Below are 10,330 nucleotides of genomic sequence, written 5' to 3'. Positions count from 1 at the left end.
ATGATTCATGATTATTTCCGCTGCGTAGTACCTATAATCCCCTACAGTGGTATCAGAGCCTCTTGTAATTACATATATTGAGTATTAAACCTTTGTTGATCCACAATTTCAATTCAATTAGGAGGGAGAATAATTTAATTATGGGTCAATTATTATATTAAATGTGATTTAACAATATAGAATCATTAAAGTTGTTTAATTTGCTCCATATTAGCCCTAATTTGATTCGAAAATTGCCCTAGAATATTCGAAAATTCGACCCCCCCCCCCCCTTAATAATTTCGAAATTTTCGAAATCATTAACCATAATTTGTGAAATTTATGTTTTTTGATTTTGATTTAATTCGAAATTTTAAGTTTAAAGAATTTAATCTAATTGATTTCATGATAAATTATGAATTTTTCATGATCAACCTATTTAATTTAAAAGTTAAATTGAATTGGGATTAAATTCATGAAGAACCCTAATTTTAAAATTGAATATGATTTAATTTTAAAATTAGATGGACCACACTAATTTTAATTTTAATAAAATTGTTTTGTTTTAAATTAAAAATCATCAAAAAAAAGGGGAATTGAGGTGCGGCAGCCGCGGCTGGGTGGCGCAGCCACGGCGACTGCCGCACCGGTGGTGGTCCAGGAGGGAGGGCGGCTGGGCACGGGTCAGTCGAAGGGGCAGCGCAGCAGTGCACCACCCCGATAGGTGTGCTGCTGCTGCTGTCCGCGCGTCGCTGCAGGGGCAGCGCACACCGCAAGGTGTGCGGCCACCGTGGCCGGCTTCGGCTGGCCACACCACGGTGGCTGACGCAAATTTTCAAAAAAAAAAAATTTTATTTTATTTTATTTTGAATAAAATCAGTTTTCAAAATTAAAATTAAAAGATAAGTTTTGATTTTGAAAGGATAATTAACAAAATTAAAGTTGTTAATTTTGTTAAGATAGGATAATTATGGAGCAAAGGATTCTATTTGGATAATAATTGATTAAATAATGTGATTATCCCATAATTATTTTAGGATATTAATTGATTAAAAATATGTGATTGGCAAGTAATTAGGATAGAATCTCCTAAAGGTTAGGATAATCATGGAAAATAAATATGATTTATCTTCCATAATTAAAATAAGATTTGATTCTATCTCATACCTAAATTAAAATATATGATATTTTATAATTGGTTATGAATAATATATGATATTATCTAATTACAGTAATTAATTAAAATATGAGATATTTTAGGAGCCATGTTTCCTTTATTGCGAACATTCGACTTTGTAGTCTAGGAAAGCATGATGAGTGATTTATTATATGGCATTTTATAATATATGATGTTATATCTATTTCTATATAGACTAGTATGGCCCATAGATTCTAAATACGATCTGCGCATCGTTTCGTATTTTTGTAATCTAAATACGGTCTGCGTACCGTTAAGTATTTTTGTAATTTATTTTATTTTATTTAAGTAGTAGATAGAATAGAATAAAAGTACAGGTTGCAGTTAATCCAAGAATCCATGGAGTGGAGGCCCAAAGGAGCAAGGTGGATGAGATCCACGAAGGTTCAAGTGGGAGCTTTTGCTTTATTAGTTTTCTTAGGATTAAGGGGCCATACTATGTCATGCTTTATTTATGCATTAGTAGATTATGCATGTTAGATTTTATTTATGTTGTTTGATGATGCGCTAGAGTTCACTAAATAATCACAACATAATAAATCTAGGTCCCAGTAATATTGAGGTAGCTTTTCCAATCAAAAACCCGATGAAACCTTTGATATTTATGATGGGTCATGCCAAAGCAGGGTGTCATATTATATCTTAGGGGAGTGGGGGTAAGAAAAATTTTACACTTTTGATTGGTTATACTCAACAAGGTTACCTAAAGAGTTTAGAACCTTGAAGCTAAGGGTAATAATTAAACATGTGATGGTTAATTATTCAACCAAGAATTACAAAGAGTTGTAATCAGTAAAGAGTTTACTCACCTTGAAAATGTAATAGTTGATGGTAGGGCCAAAGTCCGGTCAATTATTGCACAAATAAAGGATCTTGGAATCATTCTATTCAATAGGGATCAATTAAATTGAATGAATGTTTTAAAGTTACCAGTATTATAATCGCTTATGGTACTTTAAAAGTTTATTAAACATAATTATTGAACTTTGCCTCGTTTGTTTTTTATTTGTAGATGAATAACTTATACGACAACACAATTTTACCAATGAAACTTAACTTAAGGATGAATCTCAGAAACTTCAGGGAATGGGAAAAGGAGTTGAGAAATGTTCTCACAAGCCATGGGCTTGAATCTCGTTTATACATTCCTGTTGAGAGCAAATATACAGAAAAGTATGGAGCTGAAAGGCATGCTGAAATTGTTTCAGCTGCAGAGAAAACCAGAGAGCTCATTTTAGAATCTATTCCAACTTGTTGGAAAAGAAGATTCAGGAACTATGAGTTAACCATCTTGTACAAATGTCTTCGTGCTATCTGTCGAGGTGGCATAGGAGGATTAGGAAGTGGAGGCATAAATGATCAAAATGTAAGAGAGGTCGTTAACTCGATCCCTCAGATTTACTATTCCTGGACTGACAGTGTAAGGTATGAGGCTTACAATGTCCATTGTAAAATAATGGCTAAAAGACTCATGCCTGGTCAGTCAGTAAGGGCCCATGTGAGGGAATTGATTGAAATGTTCAATCAAATGGATGTCCTTGGAAAACCGATCGATGATGACTCTGCTCATGATATTATTTTGTTCTCACTCCATGATGGTTTTGACATTGTCAAGCTCACTCATAATGATGAGGGATCTTCGGTGACATTGATCAATCTGTTGCTTAACCATGCTGGGGAGTTCCTGAAGAGGAGTGGAAGCGAATGCTTCTTTTGCGGTAGTTGGCCATGCCATACACCAGGGTGTCCCCACTATACACCAGTGAAAACTGAAGGTAAAGAGTTACTTGATGTTTTCGTTGTAGAAATTAATCTTACTTCTTCTTCCACTTGGGTATTTGGTACCGAATGTGGTGCTCATATCGTTAATAACGTGCAGGGCTTGAAAGAAAGTAAGAAGTTGGCAAAAGGGGAAGTAACGCTTCGAGTAGGAAATGGAGCAAAAGTTGCTGCACTTGCTATTGGAAGCTATCATTTGAGACTTCCCTCTGGACTTATTTTGGTGCTTAATAACTGTTATTATGTACCAACAATAACTAAAAACATTATTTCAGTTCCTGTTTTAGATTCTGAAGGATTTTCATTTGAAATAAGAGACAAGTGTTGTTTTATTTCGAAAGAAAATATGTTATATGCCAACGCCAAATTAATTAATGGTTTGTATGTATTAGAATATACAACCCATGTCTACAATATTGATCATAAAAGGCAGAAAACAGATGGTTCAAACCCAACTTACCTATGGCATTGTAGGCTTGGTCACATAAACCAAAAGCGCGTCCAGATTTTACATAAGGATGGACTTCTTTTTTCATTTGATTATGAATCATTTGAAAATTGTGAGTCATGCTTGCTTGGGAAAATGACTAAGTCACCCTTCACGGGTATAGGTGAAAGAGCTAGTGATCTTTTGGGACTCATACATACGGATGTGTGTGGACCAATGAGTTCAAAAGCAAGGGGTGGGTTTAACTACTTCATTACTTTTACTGATGATTTAAGTAGATATGGTTATGTCTACTTAATGAAGAACAAATCGGAATCCTTTGAAAAGTTCAAAGAATTCCAGAATGAGGTACAAAACCAACTTGGGAAGACGATTAAAGCATTGCGATCAGATCGTGGTGGTGAATATTTAACCCAAGAATTTGATGAACATCTGATTAATTGTGGAATACTTTCACAGTTAACTCCTCCAGGAACGCCACAGTTGAATGGTGTGTCAGAAAGGAGGAACAGTACTTTACTTGATATGGTGAGGTCCATGATGAGCTTTACTGATCTTCACATATCGTTTTGGGGATATGCATTAGAAACAGCTGCCAGAGTACTAAACAGAAGCCCGTCCAAAGCAGTTGAGAAGACACCATATGAGATATGGACTGAAAAAGTTCTAAGGTTGTCTTATCTCAAGATTTGGGGTTGTGAAGCCTATGTAAAACGTTTACAAGGTGATAAACTACAACCTAAATCAGACAAGTGTTTCTTTGTGGGCTATCCAAAAGAAACAAAAGGGTATTACTTCTACAATCGCGAAGATAACAAAGTGTTTGTTGCTCGCGATGGTGTCTTTCTAGAAAAGGGATTCCTGTCTAGAAAGCCAAGTGGGAGTAAAGTGATTCTCGAAGAAATTCAAGACGAGCAACAAATGGATGTGGATAACACCACATCAGAGGCGAGGGCGCATGAATCGATTAATCATGCGTCGGAGCAAGCTAATTCGACTAGCAAGACTCCTATCGTCCCACTTGAACCTAGTTCTTATGTGGATAACACCACATCAGAGGCGGGGGCGTATGAATCGATTAATCATGCGTCGGAGCAAGCTAATTCGACTAGCAAGACTCCTATCGTCCCACTTGAACCTAGTTCTTGCGAAAATCTTCAAAGAGTTGGAGAGAATATTTCTATTATTGCTCCTACCCCTCGTAAGTCTGCCAGAATCAGAAACAAACAGTTTGTTGAGGTTCTGATAACTGAGGATTCTGAAATCTTCTTATTGGAGAATAAAGAACCCACAAACTACAAGCAAGCTTTGGCGAGCCCCAACTCAGATAAATGGCTTGAGGCCATGAAGTCCGTAATGGAATCAATGTCTGAAAATGAAGTGTGGACCCTAGTTGACTTGCCTGATGGGGTAAAACCTATTGGTTGCAAATGGGTTTACAAAATTAAAACAGACAAGGATGGAAATGCCTACATCCATAAAGCAAGACTGGTTGCGAAAGGATACAGACAAATTCATGGTATTGACTATGATGAGACCTTTTCCCCAGTAGCCATGCTTAAGTCCATTCGGATACTTCTAGCGATTGCTGCATTTTTCGATTACGAAATTTGGCAGATGGATGTCAAAACCGCCTTCTTGAATGGGTTCTTGACGGAGGAAGTGTATATGACACAACCTGAGGGTTTTGAGGATCCAGAAAATCCTAGTAAGGTATGCAAACTTCAGAAATCCATTTATGGATTGAAGCAAGCATCCAGGAGTTGGAATCTTCGTTTTGATGAAGCAATCAAACAGTTTGATTTTCTCAAAAGTGAAGAGGAACCTTGTGTATACAAGAAGTCTAGTGGGAGCAGCATAGTTTTCCTAGTCTTGTATGTAGATGACATACTACTCATGGGAAATGACATACCAATGCTTGAGTCAGTCGAGGAATGGTTGAAGAGTTGTTTTTCCATGAAGGACTTAGGTAACGCCGAGTACATTTTGGGAATCAAGATCCATCGAGACAGATCTCGAAGGATGATTGGACTAAGTCAAGAGACTTATATTGATAAGGTTCTTGATAGGTATTCCATGAAAGACTCTAAGAGAGGATTTCTCCCCATGTCTCATGGCATTACGCTCAGTAAATCTCAATGCCCTAACACGCCAGAAGAGATGAGACGTATTGTTGATAAACCTTATGCTTCGGCAATAGGGTAAATCATGTATGCCATGATATGTACGAGGCCGGATGTTGCATATGCTCTGAGTATGTGTAGCAGGTTTCAGGCAAATCCAGGAGAAGCACACTGGACAGCTGCCAAGAACATCCTTAAGTACTTGAGAAGGACTAAAGGAATGTTTCTAGTATATGGTGGCGAAAATGAGTTGGTTGTCAAAGGTTATACTGATGCGAGTTTCCAAACAGATAGAGATGATTTCAGATCACAATCTGGATACATTTTCTGTCTGAATGGAGGAGCAGTGAGCTGGAAGAGTTCGAAGCAAAGCATTGTCGCAGACTCTACAACAGAATCAAAATATTTAGTTGCTGTTGAAGCAGCTAAGGAAGCAGTTTGGATTAAGAAGTTCCTAACTGAGCTGGATATCATACCAAGTGCTCAAAAGGGAATCGAGTTGTATTGTGATAATAATGGCGCCATTGCTCAGTCAAAGGAGCCTAGGTCACACTTCAAATCCAAACATATAGAGAGGAAATATTACCTCATTTGAAAAATCGTTAACAGAGGAGATGTGAAGATGTGTAAAGTTCATACGGATGAGAATATCGTTGGTCCTCTTACTAAACCCCTTCCACTACCTAAGCATGAGAAACATGCTAGTGAACCTGGATTGAAGCAAATGATGTAATTAGAAATTGTATTTATTTTTGGAGAAAAATAATTTACATGTGTAATACATTCATTTGCAGAATTATGTTTAATCAGAAATTTTATTATTTCTCTTATTTAATGATGGTTTTCAATATTAAATAAAATGTCCAAAATAATTATGGATTGATGGGCTCATCAGGTTGATGACCTGGTGAATGAAACCCCACAGGTGAACAAAATCCATATATTATTCAAGTTCCTAGTTCAGAATCATTAAATTTGACATAAATGATTTCTATTAATGGACTAGCATGTAAGATTGATTGGATGGCGCAGTTTCATGGGCTATAGGAGCATAGTGAGGCTCGGTCAATCACATGGATATGCATGAATGATGCATGATTGAACTATAGACCTATTTGAAGTTCAAGTATAGAACTTCCGGATATATTAGTGGATTCCTTTGACATGAGTGGAACATTGATTTCACTCAATGGATGTTATGGCTGTGGTACACTCAAACGTCTGCCCGTAACTGGAGATTATAAAGGGTGTTTCCCGGTTATTTCAGAAATTGAGTGGGAGCTTTGGTTGCCACAAGATTGGATTGAGTCTACCTATTTAATTAGGAATGTGTCTTGGCCTCTTGAAGAGGGAGAGTTCAAAGAAATGCATGGCCGTACTCAAATGGATTACATAGTAATCAATTGTTTTGTAATTCTCACTCAGTTTTCAAGAAAAGATTTGTGGATTAATATGATCACGACATGAGATGCAATCATATTATCAAATCGACACACATTGACTTAAGGAATTTGAATATTGCGCACTTGTCCCAGACAAGTGGGAGATTGAAGGAGTTATGTCTTCGATAAGCGCAATTACTAGATATATCAAGGATCACTATTATGGAGATAATAAGTTCATTCTATTGGGTCGTCAATGTTTGGTGCTAGATATGACAATTGATCTTTGGGCTAGCTAAATAGCCCAAAGCCTTATAGAATGGATCCTACAAGGTCACACATAAGAGTATTGGGTTAAACAAGTTAGAGGCCCATTATTGGGCCTCATGAGTTCATGACATACCACATTGATATTTGGGCTTGGATAATTAGAAGAGTCTAATGGGTTTTGGACATGACATGGTTTTATTTCTAGATATGATCTATAAATATAAACCATGCATGAGGTTGCATGACAGAGCAATTGACATACAGTAAATTGTCACACAAGCAACCAAGCATCCCAAAACCCCAATTCTCTCTCTCTCTATTCGGCCCTCACTCTCTCTCCTCCCTGTCCGTACGGCTCTCCCTTGTGGGCGGCGCGTGTGGTGGCGCGTGGGTGGTGGTGTGGTGTGTTCGTGACTCGGATCTCCGTTGAAGGTTGATTGAAGCGTTCAGTCATAACTAACTAGCATTAGTGGAGGTTTAATCCGTGCTCGTGGACTAAGTAGAGGAATCACACGTGGGGTTCTTGTTCTCCTTATTGTTCTTGCTCGATCACTTGTGGAATCACGCTTCAAAGGTATTATTCTTACTCTTTATGTGTTATGCATGAGATCCTTGGTTAGGTGCTATATGAATATGATTCATGATTATTTCCGCTGCGTAGTACCTATAATCCCCTACAATCCGGGCCTACCTCTCAGACGGTACACTTCCTGATTCGCCACAGGAAGCAGCCGTCCTGAAAAAGCGAGCTGCAAGATTCGAGTTGAAAAATGGAGAACTCTTCAAGGCGGGTTTTCTTAAACCTCTGTTGAAGTGTGTCACCCCTGAAAAGGGGAAGGAAGTCCTCGAAGACCTGCATGCGGGATTCTGCGCCTCCCACATAGGCGGCAAGTCCCTAGCCGTCAGAGCCAGGCGACATTATTTTTGGCCCACTCTTGAGGCAGACGCCAAGGAGTTGGTGAAGAAATGTGACAAGTGCCAAAAATTTGGCAAACTCATTCACCGTCCGGCTACTGATCTGACGGCCATCCACAGCCCAATCCCGTTTACAAAATGGGGCATGGACATTCTAGGTCCTTACACGCCTGCTCCAGGCGGAAAGCGCTACATCTTGGTGGTTGTGGATTATTTCACCAAGTGGGTAGAAACTGAGGCGGTTAAAAACATCAAGACCTCAGACGTAATTTCCTTCATTTGGAAGAACATTATCACCCGGTATGGGGTACCTATGTCTATCGTGTTTGATAATGGTCCTCAGTTTGAGACGCCTCAGCTAAAAACTTGGTTGGGAGATCAGGGGATCTCAAGCTATTTTGCATCTGTTGGCCGGCCCCAAGCAAACGGCCAAGTTGAAGCCTTCAATAAACTCATCTCAGACGGCATTAAGAAGAAAATAGAAAGAGCCGGTGGCTTATGGGCAGAAGAACTAATCCATGTCCTATGGGCCATCTGGACAACAGCAAAAGGGGCAACCGGTGAAACCCCATTTCTCATGGTTTACGGTGCTGAAGCCGTCTTGCCCATCGAACATTACGAGTCGACTCTTAGAGTCATGCTATATGATGAAGAGGCAAACTGGGAAGCAATGCGCCTGGCATTGGATTCACTCCCAGAACGCAGGGGCAATGCCGCCTTGCGTCATGAGATTTACCGTCTGAGAATGACTAGAGCCTACAACAAAAAAGTACACAAGCGTCCCTTGAAAGTTGACGACTTAGTGTTACGAAAAATGGAGGCAACCGGTAGGGCAAATGAGCTGGGAAAGCTAACCCCAAATTGGGAAGGCCCCTACCGGATCTATGAGGAAGTGATAGACGGCACCTACCGTCTGGAAACTCCAGACGGCAGGCGCCTGCCTAGAACTTGGAATGTAGACAATCTAAAAAAGTACTACTTCTGAGAATGTAAACAGTGAGTCAATTAATGAAGATTCAGACTTTGTTTGCAAAATTGAGTTATTGTTTGATTAGCCATCCGGGTAATACCCAGATGGATTTTTCATTTACCTAACTAAGTTCGATACTTAGTAAAGGTTACATTTGTTTGAACGCCTGGGTAATACTCGGATATTCGGATCTCTTGTTTATTTAAGTTTGATACTTTGTTCATTTAACTAAGTTTGATTATCCGCCTGGGTAATACTCAGACGGATTTTTCATTTACCTAACCAAGTTTGATACCTGGTAAGATTAAATAATTGCCTGTCCGTCTAGGTAATACCCAGACAGACTCGTTTGTTTAAACAACTAAGTTCGATACTTAGTGTAAATTCAATACTTCGACTAAAAACTAAGCACAAAAACGTTTAGTGGTTATACAACCGGTCTCAAACAAGACCAAAGGCTAAAATGGTCGGATGGTTGCTCATTTTATAAAATCGCCTGTCCCGACATAGACAAAGGCGTCTGGCGACACCCCTCCGGGTGCAATCGTCGCAGAGAACAGACTTTGTCGGTTCTACGTACCCATGCAGACGGCAAAAATTGAACGACCAAATTGGTCAACTCATAGCCGCCTGACCAAAATGACCGGTGAAGAATGATCAAGTTGCCGAATACCGAATGCCCTGGGGCATCAGTCGGTCACCGGCTGAAGATCTCACTTGGTTATTTATTCCAAAATTGCAATTCCTACCTCTATTGGGGCAAAGGAGTCGTGCAATGGCTATGAAATCTCTACCAAGACAGATAAGAACCGTCTGGGTAGTGACTGGAACGCCTGTTGGTGTACGGCTGTGCACTTGGTTTGGGGAAATCACTATTGTGATTGATTGACTTGCAAACATATCATGCTCTTTACAACATCAGACGTTTTCAAGTCAATCAACCAACTCCACTTGAAACCAACCACACAGCCGTCCAGGGGCAAGGACAGCCGGACTATTGATTAGTTAGGCAAAAATGAAAAATCGCCGCATGCTTTTGATAAGTTGGGAAAAAATGAAAAATGAAAAATTCAAATTCAAATGCAAAATGATCAAAACCGACTCAGTCGGTGCATTTCATAAAGATCACCCAACCAAACGGTTGTGATGGATCAAATGTTAACCGGACCTCGTCCGGAAGAAAGAGAAATTGTTAATTAACCCGGCTCCTTAGCCGGTAAATACAAATATACTCGACACGCAGGCCGGAAAAAACAAGTTTTGGCA

Source organism: Chenopodium album, chromosome 9 (assembly GCF_948465745.1).
Source record: "Chenopodium album chromosome 9, dcCheAlbu1.1, whole genome shotgun sequence".
NCBI lineage: Eukaryota > Viridiplantae > Streptophyta > Magnoliopsida > Caryophyllales > Amaranthaceae > Chenopodium > Chenopodium album.
Note: the sequence above shows the minus strand (reverse complement) of the source record.